Source organism: Procambarus clarkii, chromosome 27, assembly GCF_040958095.1.
Source record: "Procambarus clarkii isolate CNS0578487 chromosome 27, FALCON_Pclarkii_2.0, whole genome shotgun sequence".
In the NCBI taxonomy this organism is placed as follows: Eukaryota; Metazoa; Arthropoda; class Malacostraca; order Decapoda; family Cambaridae; genus Procambarus; species Procambarus clarkii.
This window is the reverse complement of record NC_091176.1, coordinates 38,483,630-38,503,525: the sequence shown is the minus strand read 5'-3', so window position 1 is coordinate 38,503,525 and position 19,896 is coordinate 38,483,630.

The following is a 19,896-nucleotide window of genomic DNA, read 5'->3' as shown; positions in this document are numbered from 1 at the left end:
GCTAGCCCACGACCCCCCTCAGATCAGACCAGCTTCATCAGCGGTTTCAGGGTCACCCACAGATATTTGGTGGGGTGTTATTCCGTGAAATGACAGCGCTTATATTGAAGCTAGCCAAATTAGTGGCTGTGTCCTCGCAAGATTGTTCACGGATTTCGTTGTGTTAATTTCGCGAGAGATTATCCACGAATTTTGTGGAGTTTATTTCGCGAGGTCACTAATAATATTTAATACTTATTGATAATATTAGAAGTTTCATAGAGGCTATTACCAATAATTGTGTATATTATTTCTCCAAAATAGAGAATTATTTAATATATATTGCACTAGTGTTCACAATATAATATTTACCAATTGCCAACCCACAACAGGGTAGGATATACATTGACTAGTGTTTATAGATAACCTAGTCCCCTATTACCATTGACTAGTTGAACTATTTATTGTTCATCCTAGTCCCATTATTACCATAGTCTAGTTGTACTATATTAAACAACCTAGCACCATTAATGAATGGTGCAGACCCTATTTTGGGTGTAATTTTTATCAACTCGAGTTGAGTTGTGTGTATATAATAATTTACTTATGATCATTACACCTTTGAGTGATTAATTAGTGTCTATACCATCCTAGGGTGATATAGAAGAGCTAACCTAAAGGTACTTCCAATGACACTGGTTTATCACTCAAATCATTAGTGTGTATGATTGTATATATATAATGTGTATTAATTTTAAGTGCTAACCTCTAGTAGAGGTAGGATTACAGCCTAACGAGTGCAGAAATTTTACCCTAGGCTACCATCAGTACTTGTTCAGTATTATGAGCAGCCCAAGTACAAGCCCCACAAGGCTTTTATCAACTAGCCAATATGGACAATGCTGGCAATGAGAAAACTGTCATACATCTAGTACCACAATTGCTGGATTTACCTCAAACTGATCAGACTGCTGATTCATTACAATCCTTCAGCATGGAGTTTGAGTCACTACTAAGAACATTCAGTCTTAAGGTTGATATAACTACTAGTGAATGGATGACCAAAGAAGTCCTTCAACGAAAACTGTCCAGCGATATACTAGATGAATTATACGCACAAGAACATAACACCATCCTGACAGTACAGGATATCATTGAAGGTTTACATTCCATCATAAACAAACGACGAGCAAATGAGGAAGTTAAAGCCTCATGCAAGCCTTCAGTAATAGAAAATCATTGTCAATTAAAGGGTAAAACAACTACCCCAAATAAACATCAGTCAATTATACTCACATCAAGTTGCAGAAAATCTGACAATGCAGCAGAATCCTCCAAGCCTACTGTTACTAGTTCACCCAAACCGGTAACTTCCAAACGTGAAGTAGGCTGGGGGACATGTATGTTCTGCAAAAAAAAACATTCAACATACTGTTGTGCTAATTATCCAACCAGAGACACTCGTATTGAGCGACTCCAGGAATTAGGGAGATGTTCAAGGTGTCTCAAGTCACACAACATAGACTATTGTGATACCCAATTCAACACCTGCAACAGGTGTAGTAGAGGTAGGCACCATGCAGCACTGTGCAAATATACGAAATTAACGTATTCAAGACCCAAGGTGGAAGATAGCATTCCCACCACAGTACAGTACTGCAAGGTGCAACAAACAAAGAGTGTCTAATCGGCAAAGTCTAAAGGTAATACGACTTTGCCTACTGCCAAAATTACCATCCTGAATAAGAGGGTCCATACCCGTGGGTTGTTTGACCAAGGGTCCCAGAGAACATTTGTCACTAAAAAGTTGGCAGATGAACTACAATTAAGGACTGTAGCCCAGACGTCATTCAATATCTCAGGGTTTGTAACAGATGCAGGACCTCAAGTCTACCAGGTGGTACAACCATCAGTACGTTTAGGCAGGTACGTCTGTAGAGTACAAGCCATTGTGGTGGACAAAATACCAGTAGACCTACAAGTTCAAAGTCTGAGAGCAACAGCCAAATTCCTGAGAAATAGAGGAATAAAATTGGCAGATAACATTAAGTCTGATCACCTCATCGACTTCGGTCTCCTTGTAGGGACAGACTATTGCCATCGATTCATCGGTAGCCCTACTAAATATCAGGGCATAACCATGTTAAATTCTGCAGGAGGTAAATTACCCTCAGGCCCAGTATTAAGCCTGAGGAGATCTATGGCTGCAGATAAACAATACCAGTAGAAATCTAAATTTGTCAGCTGATTATATTTCTCCAGTAGCATTATACTAAGGAGATTACTGCTGACTATAGCAACAGAGGTTGATGTTAATATCATCATTTTAAAGCTAAAGATGAGTTCATGAGGCTTCAGTGGCAAATCAGTGAACAGTAGCCTAAACAGCTACAAGTCACTGCGACCAATGTCACTGAACCCACTGCAGTCTCAGAACCATACTTTACCTTAATGATGGGCTATTCAATCCTCTGAATTAATTAGCTAAATTAAACCACAATAAATCTGATGACTGATTTATGCATTTATTATTTAATCAAGATGAATTCCTTGAGTCTCTGTGTTTATATATCAGTGACCAGTTACCTGAACAACCTTCACGTTATATCTAATGTCACTGATCTCACTGCAGTCCCTGAAGCATACTTGACTGTAGTACTTGATCACATTCAGTCTTCTGGGTTAAATAATATGTATTTAGGGTTGAATTTTAGCCTCTCAAGAGTTAACAGGGAAATGAAATCGCATTAGACTTCTAATCCCTGCAACTCTAGTACGGGACATCCGTCCTGTACGAACAGACGCACAAATGTGTGATTACTAACTACTAACAACAAATTAATCTAATAATTCGAAGGAGGAGTATCGGTGTTCGTCTGTTCTAAATAGGACTTCAACCCGTGAGCAGCCCCCGGGGAATTATGTCGGAAAATCCGACACCAATTACTAATATCATGCAATTGCAGATAATATTGCTGCCATTGTATACACAAGTTAACTTATAGAAAATGTAACTTGTAGTGGAACTTTCCGTCTATAGAAAACAGGATATCATTGCCACATACTATTATAAATTCACCAGCTATTCTGCTGGGAATTATTCTTAAATATATTAGTCTTTGGACTTTTACCATCATAAAACATCTCATATGAATTAGTTTAATTATCAATATTAAAATTGAGTTAATGTGACCCATCTATCACTTACTGACATCTGGACAAAGTAGGCCAGTAGCGTCAGTGGTGAAGGAGTGGTCAGCCATTGTTGTTAGACCTGAGGCGCAGGGAGCAAATTCGGCTCCTGTTACTTTCTCTTGGACGAAGTGTTATGGAAACCAAAGGTCTTTCATCATCAACACGCTGTCAACATAATCAAGGAAAGTGTTCTACCGAAACTCGTTTGTCTAATAATTTTTGGCCATTAATGTCAGTAGATAGGGCGAACCGGATAGAATGCGAACAGCCTCAAAAAAAAGGTAATTAAGCATTGTTCTTTATGATTCATTATACAGTGTTTTCTCTGATATAGCTGTCATATATTAGGATTCGGGCTTTTAGCTAGCGCCCTTTTGACAGGTCAAGAAGAGGAAGCAAACTTTGTGTATCAGTTACTGGGTGATGGAAGCTGCCTCACATGAGGAAATTTGGTGTCTACATCCTAGTTATATCTGTTGGACTAAGCCTGCTGTATAATAAGATAAGGAACCTCCTCAATGTATACTAATATATGTAGTTTAATACTGTAGTTTGATTGGCTGCATATATTTAAATTCAATATAAACCCCCCCTAATGTGTAGTGGATCGATTTGTGAGATTATTGCAGAAATACAGTCCACTTAACATCATACAAATTGCTATCGAAATATATAAATTAACGTAAATATAAATTCTATATAAATTCATATAAATTAAATAAATATAAATCTCACAGGTCGGTTCCCACAAGGTATGAGCTACGAGGAGAGACTACGGGAATTAAACCTCACTTTGCTGGAAGACAGAAGAGTTGGGGGGGGACACGATCACCACATTTAAGATTCTGAAGGGAATTGATAGGGTAGATAAAGACAGGCTATTTAACACAAGGGGCACACACACAATGGGACACAGGTGGAAACTGAGTGCCCAAATGAGCCACAGAATATTAGAAAGAACTTTTTTAGTGTCAGAGTGGTTGACAAATGGAATGCATTAGGAAGTGATGTGGTGGAGGCTGACTCCATACACAGTTTCAAGTGTAGATATGATAGAGCCCAATAGGCTCAGGAATCTGTACACTTGTTGATTGACGGTTGAGAGGCAGGACCAAAGAGCCAGAGCTCAACCCCCGCAAACACAACTAGGCGAGTACACAGATATACGTCCAGTCAGGCTAGAAAGGATTAACACCTTTCATTGAAAGGGGATAAAACCTCACTCATAATCTACCCCCTCTCTTACCCCCCCATCACACTAAACCAATACCCTCCCCCCCACTCCCACTTCCCACACTCTCTCTCTATCTCTCTCTCCTTCTTTCCCTCTCTCCCTCTCTCCTCCTCTCTCCCTCTCCCACACACACACACACACACACTGACAGGTAACAGGGACAGCAACTGTGAGCTCACTGGGAACCCAGGTAAACCGCTAATCCCCCTGCCATAAACTGAAGACAGCACCTCAACCACCTCCTCTTAACCCCCATCACACGCTATATACCTTTCATCAGGTCAAGAAACACTTCCACCTCACACTAACTCTTTCTTCCACAGATACGGCGCACCAGCTTGCTTACCGGAAACAAGCTAGTATAGCAGGGACGCTGCTGGTGGTGCAGGAACCCAGCTGTTGGAGAAGCTGGTGGTGCAGGAACTCAGCTGTTGGAGAAGCTGGTGGTGCAGGAACCCAGCTGTTGGAGAAGCTGGTGGTGCAGGAACCCAGCTGTTGGAGCAGCTGGTGGTGCAGGAACCCAGCTGTTGGAGAAGCTGGTGGTGCAGGAACCCAGCTGTTGGAGAAGCTGGTGGTGCAGGAACCCAGCTGTTGGAGCAGCTGGTGGTGCAGGAACCCAGCTTTTGGAGAAGCTGGTGGTGCAGGAACTCAAGTGTTGGAGAAGCTGGTGGTGCAGGAACCCAGCTGTTGGAGCAGCTGGTGGCAGGATGGAGCTGGTCCGACACTTCATAACACTCCTGGTTTCACTGTTCGCTCTCCGTGGCCTTCACCTCACAGTCGCTCGAGACAAGACCTTCATGCTGGTGAGTTATGAATTAAAGCTCATTTATCACATGGTCCCAGTGTTACAAAGCTTCCACTGTCTTGCAGAGCCGTTACTGTGTTGATAGGCCTCCTCTATGTTGCAGGGCCTCCCCTGTGTGGCAAGGCCTCCTCTGTGTGGCAAGGCCTCCCCTGTGTGGCAAGGCCTTCCCTGTGTGGCAAGCCTACACAGTGTTAAAGTAGATGAGTACAACTAGGGTATTGTTTAACTAGATGAGTACAGCTAGGTGAATACTGTGGGATATTTGAGGCTTGAATCTAATTATTTAAATATTAATGTAGTAAATTAAATTACGAAGGACCACCCGCTTTTATAGTAAAGAGGGAAACTGAGAATTTCCGATAATTAGATAATTCCTAGATGAACCAGTAACTATGGATAAAATACTAGAGAATATGATCATAGAAATAATTAATGGGCTGTATAATTAAATGAATCAAACCTCAAACACCTACATTGGGGGGTTATTACTGGAGGTAAGTACGTCCAGGAACTAGTGTGTTTCGTTCACTAATCCAAATAATAATAATCTAATCCTATGAGTTATAGTGAAACTAATGTCATTACCATGAATGGGAACATAGATTATGAGTATAGTAATGAGAGTCACAATAAACACATGTTAATCCTGAGGAATTCTGCATATAAAGAATTGCAATAGATTCATGAATGAATAAAAAAATCTTAGCTTAATGATGATTCCTTTAGACAAGCCACGGCGGTTCCTCTAATTCTCTGGACTCAGTTGGCTGAAGAATGGGACGGATTAACATGGGAGAAGGCGGCAGGGAGAATTCTTCTCACGTGCTGCAAGACAAATATTTACAGTAGCAACTAATTTAACTACTGAATCTCTATATTCAAGAAATTGAGAGTTACAGATGACAAAAATTAATCACCTGTTATTAGATGTTATCGTGCGTCATAACGGTCAATCACCCAGCTACTACAAAACTCTTTACCAGATGCATCACATAAAGGGAATATACTTAGCTGAAAGGGCACTGTATAAGTTTTAAGATTGCCGTAATTCGCGTCCCCAGGCTCCGGCTAGGCCTATCCTGGATAGTGGCGCGCTTCACTGGCTGGTCACGTGTCGTCAAGAACCAGGTTAAAAGGTTCCTTATCTGACACCAACACCAGCTGAAGATATTATCTGCAAGGTTATTCACGCCTCACAGTGGCGACTTTCATCTGAGGATGGATAACGTCTGCCCCAGTGGCTGGGCAATGGCGTCTCCTTGTGAGTACGGTATGCGCAGTTCTGCCTCAGAGGGGCTCTCCACGTGTACTGAGTTGGTCCTCCTCAACCCACGCCGCGTCCCGCGTTCATAAAACAAAAAATTGTCACGAACAATAATATTTCTCGCATTTACACTTGAAACGTTGAAGACTGGATGGGTTTATTATTTAGAGGAGGAAAATATTATTATTTACCAATTTAAGAATAGTAAATATATAAGGGAGAGGAATTAATGTCTCCCCATGGCATTCACTGGTGACGTTAACTTTTATTACGAGATAATCGCTATGACTTCAACGCTCTATTCGGCTTTTAGTTGGAGGTCAATTCATCAGCAATTAGTTATCATACAGAATGCCTTAGTTATAGAGAATCAAATTTAATTCTCACATACATTGGATATAATGTGTTTATTGTAAGGAAATCTGACGCAATACTGGCGTCAGGTGACGTGAGAATTCTAGCCTACTGCACAGATGAAATTATTAGTACATGAGAATTCTACGTGTTGTTAATTTTACTTACTACAATAAATAATAGTTAGTAATAAGTAATGAGAATACAACAGTGTTGTATTCGGTGTTGGAAATATCCAACATAACTCTGGGGGGAGGATTCCAGGGTCGTAGTGTACTGTGGAGTACTGACCTATCCCGAAGTGATATTAAGATTAGTATATTAGTATGTTAATATGTTAGTATGTTAGTACACACATAATGAACGTCTCGGATTTATCAAGGACTTACAAGAACTTGAGTCTTGCTATTTACATGTCAAATGAAACATGTTGCTTATAGCCTACACAATATTTATAGAATTCAACTCTCCCAATTTAAACTAACAGAATCTACGGTGATGCGATATCCTGGGTCATAGTGACATGTAATGTTTTGTTACGTGATATTACATAGCAGCATCATCATAGTTGTCTAAGTGGGATGTGAAAGAAATTACTCTTGTTCAGAGTTGTAATAGGCTTGTAGTTTCCCTTAGTGGAAACATGTATTAAATATTGAAACATTAAATGATTAAGTTATCGGTAATCAGGAACTCTCTAAAGCTCACAATAAACTCAACAACTAGGGTCGCAGTGACATGTAATGGTGTATTACGTAGCTGCTGAATCGTAGGTAAACTCAGAATAAGTTCCTAAGAACTGATAAACTATTGTATAATTATACAGTAAAATATTATTAGTCATTTAAGATCAAGGAGACTATGACACTACAGTAAGGTCACTGTCTAGGGTCGCTGTGACTTGTAACTATTGAGTTACTAGACAATAACATCACGCAGCATCACGATCACCCCAAATGTGCACTGCCGTGCAGTAGTCATTCTGACTGATGGTACAACTAATTTGCTAACTAGCTAAATAATAGAAAAGTAGAGAAGTGAAAAGTTTATTCATTAAAATCAAGGAAAATTCTGAGTCGACAGTGAGATTAGTAGCCTAGTCATTCTGACTTATGAGCTAATTAAATGGCAGCTCATAGGCTTGACACTGTAAACTGTTTAGTACGAAATCACCTTTACATGAATTTGAGTTTATTAAATCAGTCTCTATAAGTATAGTCAACTGCAATTAATGGTGAGTACAGATTAGGCTAGTACTCAGTTGACACTACTAAAGTCCCTAAACCTACCTAAATAAATGGTTTGAATTTCTAACTTACTTAAGTAAGGGACTAAGCTAATTGTGAGCAAATATGTACTCTAATTAACATGGTGAGCAGTATTGAGCTCATTAACAAGTCGAGCTATATTGAACTCGTGAACATGGTGAGCTACAGTGAGCTCGTTAGCAGTGCTAACATGGTGAGCTACAGTGAGCTCGTTAGCAGTGCTAACAGGGTGAGTTACAGTGAACTCGTCAACAGTGTTGACAGGGTGAGCTACAGTGAGCTCGTTAGCAGTGCTAACAGGGTGAGCTACAGTGAGCTCGTTAGCAGTGCTAACAGGGTGAGTTACAGTGAACTCGTCAACAGTGTTGACAGGGTGAGCTGCAGTGAGCTCGTTAGCAGTGCTAACAGGGTGAGTTACAGTGAACTCGTCAACAGTGTTGAAAGGGTGAGCTGCAGTGAGCTCGTTAACAGTTAACAGGGTGAGTTCAGTGAACTCGAATTAACGAGGTGGAGTTTTGCATCATTCAATTATCATGGCGAGCAATATTAAGCTCGTACGCATGGGGAACAAGCACTCATATTATTACGTTAATTCTAAGGTGAGCAATATTAAGCTCGTACGCATGGGGAACAAGCACTCATATTATTACGTTAATTCTAAGGTGAGCTATATTAAGCTCATGAAGCATGTTAATTAACAATGCTGATGTTTAACGATAATGCATTAAACATATTAGTTCTCTGTAAATTCGCTTACGTATTAGTAAGTTTGCAAGTTTGTTCGTGCTGCGCTCCTACACTAAATAAGCAGAAACGAAAGAAAAACAACTCAAACAATTAATGCAAGTATTTATCACTAACTCTTAGTGCAGAAAACATGGTATTAAGAAGGTTTTCTTGGCAAACCTTTAAGCGCAAGTATAGTGGACCAGTGGTCCTAGTGAATTTATTACTAAATTCAGGAAATGCCAGTGGCATTGAGTGCTAGATTCTCTAGCCTAACATTATTAATTACCTAGGGAGTACTAGATTCTCTAGCCCAACATTATAATTTACCTAGGAAGACTGAGTGTGGTCAATTACTACTTGTCGAGAATAATTCTAGGTCTGCAGTGAATTCAATAGTTTGGTCGCTGTGACTTGTACTTGTTTGAGTACGGACCATTGGTTTTCACTGAGAGCTATGAAACATCTCGGCGATTATCAATTGCACTACATTCAATCTGAGTTTATTACTCAGCTGTGTTTCTCCCTTTAGCTTGCTGCTGGAGAATTGATTTACTGCTGACTAATTTATTATTATTGGCAGGTTTAGGCTTGTTCACATTCAGAACTTTACCAGTAAGTAAGTAGCCACCTGCAGATTGGAGCATATTCATTCCCAATCGTTTAACATGTCCAGTTATGAACTGGTAATAGTAGTCGGCTCCTACTAGTACATCTACATTGTTAAGGCGGTCAGACGTTAACTTGTTGTCAGCCAAATTAATTTCACGTTCCTGTAGGAAGTGGGCTGTGTACCCCAGACCCTTAATATGTAAGTCTAAAGGTATTTGATCTACAACAATGACTTGGACAGCCTTTGCATGACTACCTAGTCGTACAAGCGGTTGAACTACTGAGTATTCATGGGTTCCTCGATTTATCATGGACCCTGACAAGTTTAATTTTACCTGTCCTATTGGTTGTAAATTAAGTGCCTCTGCTGCCCTTTGAGTAATGAAAGTTCTCTGGGAACCTTGATCAAATAGTCCACGTATGGTGATCTTGGTTCCTCTGTTCTTCACTTGAAGTTGGGCAGTAGGCAAAGCAGCATCCACTTGAGATGCTTGTGAAGTTACGCTGTACACATCTCGCACCTTGCAGCACTGTACTGGTGTAGATTCTCTACGTCCTATTCTAGGATTGACATAATTAGTCCTAACTGATTTGCACAGTGCAGCATGATGCTTGCCCCTTCTACACCTATTGCAGGTGTTCAGTGGGGTTTCACAGCTGTTAACATTATGTGGTTTGAGACACCTAGTACATTTGTGTAACTGTTTGAGTCGTCTGACTCTTGTGTCTCTATTAGGATAATTAGTACATTTGTACAGAGAATGTTTTTTATTGCAAAACAAGCACATTCCCCATCCTACAGATCGTTTAGGGGTTACCGGTTTAGGTAAAACAGTACTTGCAGGTTGTGATGGTTTTGCTGTTTGCATTTGCTTGTTATTTATTCTCTTGTGAGTACTTGGTGTACTCTGGGGAACCATTAATAGGCTCTTGGGAGTGCTCTTTGGACTATTAGGTCTTTTAGGAGCACCTGTGGAGTTATTAGCAGTGCTCTTTGGACTATTAGGTCTCTTAGGAGCACCTGTGGGACTCTTAGGCCTCACTGATGAATCAGTATTTGACTGATTGTTGTTACATTGATTATTAGCACCTTTGTTACCTAGTGACAGTGTCACTTTAGGAGTTTCAGGTAAGGAAACTGATGTAGGTACAGTTTTGGTGCATTCAGATTTAGCATTAATTGCTTGGTCTGCTGTATGATTGCTCATATTATGCAAACCTGTAAATATATCCTGCATTGACAGGGTATTACCATTCTGGCATACATATAAATTATTAAGTGTGTCACCAGACAATTTTCTCTGGATGATAATTTTAGTCATCCACTCAGTAGTTGGGTGATCCACCTCTATACTGAAAGAATTTATCAGTGTCTCAAGCTGGAAGCTAAAGGCTTGTAAAGAGTCAACTGATTGTTCTGGTGAAGATAAATTTAATAATTGGTGCACAAGGTTTATAATAGTCTTCTCATTGTTAGCACTTACTTTAGAAGGCTGTTGGGAGCAATTGTGACCATTACTTGTGTTGCTTAAGGCTTCTTGCTTAGCCTCAGCTTTGATTACAGCTTCGGCTGCTGCTGCAGCATTAGCTTTATCATTTTCTGGTTCAGATTCACTGATTATTGCAGCTTCACTTGTTTCATCTGCAGCTTCACTTGTTTCTCTGGGTTCTGGTGATAAGCTAGTTAATTCAGTAGCCTTATGTATTGAACTTATAGAATCCAGGGAACATTGAGAAGAGTGGTCTGAAATTTGATCAGACTCTGTAAAAAAATCATCACATGAAGCTGTATTAGATGAGAGGTTAGAAAATGAAGGTTGAACTTAAGTTGTGGATCCTGTATAGTGATCAGTATTGATTTGAGGATTCTCCTCGTCTTGAGGTAGTTCAGGTATTTCATCTGAACTGAGTGTTTGCTCGGTTGTAGTTTTTCTACAAAAACGTTCTATCCAATCAGGATCATCTTGTTTCGCAAGCACTCTTTTATAGTGATCTAGCTTGTCTTGAATGGTATCTTCATATTCATCAAGATCATATTCTATCAGACTTAATTCGTCTGGGTCAGTATTACTGCTAAAGAGTTTGTCTTTATAAGCCTCGATGGTCTCCTTCACCTGGACATATTTTTCGTTAGCTGCCTCTGTGAAAATGTTGAACTCAAAGAAGTCAATTGGATTGTTTTCTAAACAGTTGTCGCAGTCGTTAAGTCGTCTTGATAGGTACTTTTGGAGACTTCTCAGGATAATACTGATTCTCTTTAATATTTCAGAAGTATCCATTCTGGATGTAAATTTGAGCCTTATAGGGCTTATGTAGCTAGTGGTATAGCTATGGTGTCTGCTCCTTGATGTAGAGCAGGTATAAGTATTGACAGCCTGTTATTTCTTGAGGCTGGTTGTAATTTACCTCATTTAGAGGTTAGCTACCTACCTAATAATAAGCAACTAAGATTTGAGTGGTACCTTGGTCTCACTACAGGTGTTCCTCAGCTTAGCTCTTCTAAATCAGCCTCGGATGGGTAGTGGACTTGCAGTAACACTCAAAGACATACCTAGAAATATACAATAAAATAATTACTCAATAAATGGTTAATCCCACCCTTGATAGGGTCAGCACAAAAGAATAATATATGTGTCACTAACTAGCTCAAGCCTAGTCGTGAGAATTTCTACTTAAGAAACTACTACTATATTTAGTCTGTGCTTGTCCCAAATTCAACACAATCACAGCCTAAATTGCTACCTAACAAAGGTTGGCAAAGATTATATTATGGTGCAGTAATGTGCAAATAATTGTGCTGTGTTTTTGGGTTTTTGTATTTTATATAATATACACTTGTGTAATTATGTGTATAAGAAATTAAATGAACACAAAGGAATTAATTGTGTTTGGCAAGTATTCTACTGCCGTAAATATTATCTAACTCCTGAATGTACTCCTAATTGTGGAATAAAATGTTATCAGGGTTAGTAATGATTAACTAGTATGAGATCAGTAATTTATATTAGTATACTGGATCCCTAAATGTTAATGACCCACTGTCTTGAGTGAATCAGTAATTATAACATGGATTCAGGCTATAATGGACGGTCTGCTGACAGCCATATATTGAAACATTGGTATAGCCTAAATGGTTAACACTTAATTGGTGTTAGTGATTAATATAAGGTTATGAGCTGTTGCTCTTGGTGACCTAAGGATTCTACTTCAGTATGAAGTGTAGGTCTAAATGTTGTGGGTAATTGGTTATGACCCACTAAAGCTACCTTATACATGAGGTGAAAGTAGCAATAGGTTAGTGTGATCTAGACTAACTAATGTGTTACACTGTTAGTTGACACAATTAATTAAATAGTTAGTCTTGCTTCTATCACACAAGGATTAGTTATTAATGATAAATATTTTAATAATAAATTTAATGCCTATCCGGTTCGATAAGGACCATAATGTGGGATATTTGGGGCTTGAATCTAATTATTTAAATATTAATGTAGTAAATTAAATTACGAAGGACCACCCGCTTTTATAGTAAAGAGGGAAACTGAGAATTTCCGATCATTAGATAATTCCTAGATGAACCAGTAACTATGGATAAAATACTAGAGAATATGATCATAGAAATAATTAATGGGCTGTATAATTAAATGAATCAAACCTCAAACACATGCATTGGGGGGTTATTACTGGAGGTAAGTACGTCCAGGAACTAGTGTGATTCGTTCACTAATCCAAATAATAATAATCTAATCCTATGAATTATAGTGAAACTGAGGTCATTACCATGAATGGGAACATAGATTATAAGTATAGTAATGAGAATCACAATAAACACATGTTAATCCTGAGGAATTCTGCATATAAAGAATTGCAATAGATTCATGAATGAATAAAAAAATCTTAGCTTAATGATGATTCCTTTAGACAAGCCACGGCAGTTCCTCTAATTCTCTGGACTCGGTTGGCTGAAGAATGGGACGGATTAACATGGGAGAAGGCGGCAGGGAGAATTCTTCTCACGTGCTGCAAGACAAATATTTACAGTAGCAACTAATTTAACTACTGAATCTCTATATTCAAGAAATTGAGAGTTACAGATGACAAAAATTAATCACCTGTTATTAGATGTTATCGTGCGTCATAACGGTCAATCACCCAGCTACTACAAAACTCTTTACCAGATGCATCACATAAGGGGATATACTTAGCTGAAAGGGCACTGTATAAGTTTTAAGATTGCCGTAATTCGCGTCCCCAGGCTCCGGCTAGGCCTATCTTGGATAGTGGCGCGCTTCACTGGCTGGTCACGTGTCGTCAAGAACCAGGTTAAAAGGTTCCTTATCTGACACCAACACCAGCTGAAGATATTATCTTCAAGGTTATTCACGCCTCACAGTGGCGACTTTCATCTGAGGATGGATAACGTCTGCCCCAGTGGCTGGGCAATGGCGTCTCCTTGTGAGTACGGTATGCGCAGGTCTGCCTCAGAGGGGCTCTCCACGTGTACTGAGTTGGTCCTCCTCAACCCACAACACGTCCCACGTTCATAAAACAAAAAATTGTCACGAACAATAATATTTCTCGCATTTACGCTTGAAACGTTGAAGACTGGACGGGTTTATTATTTAGAGGAGGAAAATATTATTATTTACCAATTTAAGAATAGTAAATATATAAGGGAGAGGAATTAATGTCTCCCCATGGCATTCACTGGTGACGTTAACATTTATTACGAGATAATCGCTATGACTCCAACGCTCTATTCGGCTTTTAGTTGGAGGTCAATTCATCAGCAATTAGTTATCATACAGAATGCCTTAGTTATAGAGAATCGAATTTAATTCTCACATACATTGGATATAATGTGTTTATTGTAAGGAAATCTGACGCAATACTGGCGTCAGGTGACGTGAGAATTCTAGCCTACTGCACAGATGAAATTATTAGTACATGAGAATTCTACGTGTTGTTAATTTTACTTACTACAATAATTAATAGTTAGTAATAAGTAATGAGAATACAACAGTGTTGTATTCGGTGTTGGAAATATCCAACAAATACAGCTTGGTGAGTACAACTAGGTGAGTGCAGTTAGGTGATTACAACCAGGTGAGTACAGCTAAGTGAGTTCAATTAGGTGAGTAACACTGGATAAGCACAGGTAGGTGAGTTCATCTAGGTGGGTACACCTACATGTGTATTGTTAGGTGAGTACACCTAGGCGTGTACAACTCATTAAGTGAGTATATTTAGATGAGTACAACTATTGATGAGCAAAGCTAGGTGAGTACAGCAAAGTGAGTAAGGCTTTATGAATACACCTAGATGAGTACAACTTGATGAGTACAACTAGATGAATGCAGCTAGGTGAGAACAGCTTGGTGAGTTCAGCTAGGTGAGTACAGTTGGTTGAGAACAGATAGCTGAGTACAACTAAGTGAGTACAGTTAGATGAGTGTAACTAGATGAGCACATCCAGGCAAGAACAGCTCGGTGAGTACAGCTAGGTGAGTACAGGTTGGTGAGTAAAGCTAAGTGAGTAAAGTTATGTACTCACCTAGTTGTGCTTGCGGGGGTTGAGCTCTGGCTCTTTGGTCCCGCCTCTCAACCGTCAATCAGCAGGTGTACAGGTTCCTGAGCCTATTGGGCTCTATCATATCTACACTTGAAACTGTGTATAGAGTCAGCCTCCATCACATTACTTCCTAATGCATTCCATTTGTCAACCACTCTGACACTAAAATGTTCTTTCTAATATCTCTGTTGCTCATTTGGGCAACAGTGGACTGTATTTCTGCAATAATCTCACAAATCGATCCACTACACATTAGGGGGGGTTTATATTGAATTTAAATATATGCAGCCAATCAAACTACAGTATTAAACTACATATATTAGTATACATTGAGGAGGTTCCTTATCTTATTATACAGCAGGCTTAGTCCAACAGATATAACTAGGATGTAGACACCAAATTTCCTCATGTGAGGCAGCTTCCATCACCCAGTAACTGATACACAAAGTTTGCTTCCGCTTCTTGACCTGTCAAAAGGGCGCTAGCTAAAAGCCCGAATCCTAATATATGACAGCTATATCAGAGAAAACACTGTATAATGAATCATAAAGACCCATGCTTAATTACCTTTTTTTTGAGGCTGTTCGCATTCTATCCGGTTCGTCCTATCTACTGACATTAATGGCCAAAAATTATTAGACAAACGAGTTTCGGTAGAACACTTTCCTTGATTATGTTGACAGCGTGTTGATGATGAAAGACCTTTGGTTTCCATAACACTTCGTCCAAGAGAAAGTAACAGGAGCCGAATTTGCTCCCTGCGCCTCAGGTCTAACAACAATGGCTGACCACTCCCTCACCACTGACGCTACTGGCCTACTTTGTCCAGATGTCAGTAAGTGATAGATGGGTCACATTAACTCTATTTTAATATTGATAATTAAACTAATTCATATGAGATGTTTTATGATGGTAAAAGTCCAAAGACTAATATATTTAAGAATAATTCCCAGCAGAATAGCTGGTGAATTTATAATAGTATGTGGCAATGATATCCTGTTTTCTATAGACGGAAAGTTCCACTACAAGTTACATTTTTCTATAAGTTAACTTGTGTATACAATGGCAGCAATATTATCTGCAATTGCATGATATTAGTAATTGGTGTCAGATTTTCCGACATAATTCCCCGGGGGCTGCTCACGGGTTGAAGTCCTATTTAGAACAGACGAACACCGATACTCCTCCTTCGAATTATTAGATTAATTTGTTGTTAGTAGTTAGTAATCACACATTTGTGCGTCTGTTCGTACAGGACGGATGTCCCGTACTAGAGTTGCAGGGATTAGAAGTCTAATGCGATTTCATTTCCCTGTTAACTCTTGAGAGCTAAAATTCAACCCTAAATACATATTATTTAACCCAGAAGACTGAATGTGATCAAGTACTACAGTCAAGTATGCTTCAGGGACTGCAGTGAGATCAGTGACATTAGATATAACGTGAAGGTTGTTCAGGTAACTGGTCACTGATATATAAACACTGAGACTCAAGGAATTCATCTTGATTAAATAATAAATGCATAAATCAGTCATCAGATTTATTGTGGTTTAATTTAGCTAATTAATTCAGAGGATTGAATAGCCCATCATTAAGGTAAAGTATGGTTCTGAGACTGCAGTGGGTTCAGTGACATTGGTCGCAGTGACTTGTAGCTGTTTAGGCTACTGTTCACTGATTTGCCACTGAAGCCTCATGAACTCATCTTTAGCTTTAAAATGATGATATTAACATCAACCTCTGTTGCTATAGTCAGCAGTAATCTCCTTAGTATAATGCTACTGGAGAAATATAATCAGCTGACAAATTTAGATTTCTACTGGTATTGTTTATCTGCAGCCATAGATCTCCTCAGGCTTAATACTGGGCCTGAGGGTAATTTACCTCCTGCAGAATTTAACATGGTTATGCCCTGATATTTAGTAGGGCTACCGATGAATCGATGGCAATAGTCTGTCCCTACAAGGAGACCGAAGTCGATGAGGTGATCAGACTTAATGTTATCTGCCAATTTTATTCCTCTATTTCTCAGGAATTTGTCTGTTGCTCTCAGACCTTGAACTTGTAGGTCTACTGGTATTTTGTCCACCACAATGGCTTGTACTCTACAGACGTACCTGCCTAAACGTACTGATGGTTGTACCACCTGGTAGACTTGAGGTCCTGCATCTGTTACAAACCCTGAGATATTGAATGATGTCTGGGCTACAGTCCTTAATTGTAGTTCATCTGCCAACTTTTTAGTGACAAATGTTCTCTGGGACCCTTGGTCAAACAACCCACGGGTATGGACCCTCTTATTCAGGATGGTAATTTTGGCAGTAGGCAAAGTCGTATTACCTTTAGACTTTGCCGATTAGACACTCTTTGTTTGTTGCATCTTGCAGTACTGTACTGTGGTGGGAATGCTATCTTCCACCTTGGGTCTTGAATACGTTAATTTCGTATATTTGCACAGTGTTGCATGGTGCCTACCTCTACTACACCTGTTGCAGGTGTTGAATTGGGTATCACAATAGTCTATGTTGTGTGACTTGAGACACCTTGAACATCTCCCTAATTCCTGGAGTCGCTCAATACGAGTGTCTCTGGTTGGATAATTAGCACAACAGTATGTTGAATGTTTCTTTTTGCAGAACATACATGTCCCCCAGCCTACTGCACGTTTGGAAGTTACCGGTTTGGGTGAACTAGTAACAGTAGGCTTGGAGGATTCTGCTGCATTGTCAGATTTTCTGCAACTTGATGTGAGTATAATTGACTGATGTTTATTTGGGGTAGTTGTTTTACCCTTTAATTGACTATGATTTTCTATTACTGAAGGCTTGCATGAGGCTTTAACTTCCTCATTTGCTCGTCGTTTGTTTATGATGGAATATAAACCTTCAATGATGTCCTGTACTGTCAGGATGGTGTTATGTTCTTGTGCGTATAATTCATCTAGTATATCGCTGGACAGTTTTCGTTGAAGGACTTCTTTGGTCATCCATTCACTAGTAGTTATATCAACCTTAAGACTGAATGTTCTTAGTAGTGATTCAAACTCCATGCTGAAGGATTGTAATGAATCAGCAGTCTGATCAGTTTGAGGTAAATCCAGCAATTGTGGTACTAGATGTATGACAGTTTTCTCATTGCCAGCATTGTCCATATTGGCTAGTTGATAAAAGCCTTGTGGGGCTTGTACTTGGGCTGCTCATAATACTGAACAAGTACTGATGGTAGCCTAGGGTAAAATTTCTGCACTCGCTAGGCTGTAATCCTACCTCTACTAGAGGTTAGCACTTAAAATTAATACACATTATATATATACAATCATACACACTAATGATTTGAGTGATAAACCAGTGTCACTGGAAGTACCTTTAGGTTAGCTCTTCTATATCACCCTAGGATGGTATAGACACTAATTAATCACTCAAAGGTGTAATGATCATAAGTAAATTATTATATACACACAACTCAACTCGAGTTGATAAAAATTACACCCAAAATAGGGTCTGCACCATTCATTAATGGTGCTAGGTTGTTTAACATAGTACAACTAGACTATGGTAATAATGGGACTAGGATGAACAATAAATAGTTCAACTAGTCAATGGTAATAGGGGACTAGGTTATCTATAAACACTAGTCAATGTATATCCTACCCTGTTGTGGGTTGGCAATTGGTAAATATTATATTGTGAACACTAGTGCAATATATATTAAATAATTCTCTATTTTGGAGAAATAATATACACAATTATTGGTAATAGCCTCTATGAAACTTCTAATATTATCAATAAGTATTAAATATTATTAGTGACCTCGCGAAATAAACTCCACAAAATTCGTGGATAATCTCTCGCGAAATTAACACAACGAAATCCGTGAACAATCTTGCGAGGACACAGCCACTAATTTGGCTAGCTTCAATATAAGCGCTGTCATTTCACGGAATAACACCCCACCAAATATCTGTGGGTGACCCTGAAACCGCTGATGAAGCTGGTCTGATCTGAGGGGGGTCGTGGGCTAGCTCGAGGCAACGCCGCCGTCTTTGACTGGCTTTGTATTGTTATTGTATAAATCACATTGCACTAGTATATTTAATAAATCCACTGGTTAACTGGTTCATCCGGTACAAAGATGACCAATAATCTCGATTCAAAGGACCAAATAATCCGGTTTCGAATGACCAATTAATGTGGGAACCGACCTGTGAGATTTATATTTATTTAATTTATATGAATTTATATAGAATTTATATTTACGTTAATTTATATATTTCGATAGCAATTTGTATGACTGTATTTCTGCAATAATCTCACAAATCGATCCACTACACATTAGGAGGGTTTATATTGAATTTATATATATGCAGCCAATCAAACTACAGTATTAAACTACATATATTAGTATACATTGAGGAGGTTCCTTATCTTATTATACAGCAGGCTTAGTCCACCAGATATAACTAGGATGTAGACACCAAATTTCCTCATGAGAGGCAGCTTCCATCACCCAGTAACTGATACACAATGTTTGCTTCCTCTGCTTGACCTGTCAAAAGGGCGCTAGCTAAAAGTCAGAATCCTAATATATGACAGCTATATCAGAGAAAACACTGTATAATAAATCATAAAGACCAAGGCTTAAATACCTTTTTTTAAGAGGCTGTTCGCATTCTATCCGGTTCGCCCTATCTACTGACATTAATGGCCAAATATGATTAGATAAACGGGTTTCGGTAGAACACTTTCCTTGATTATGTTGACAGCGTGTTGATGATGGAAGACCTTTGGTTTCCATAACACTTCGTCCAAGAGAAATTAACAGGAGCCGAATTTGCTCCCTGCGCCTCAGGTCTAACAACAATGGCTGACCACTCCCTCACCATTGACG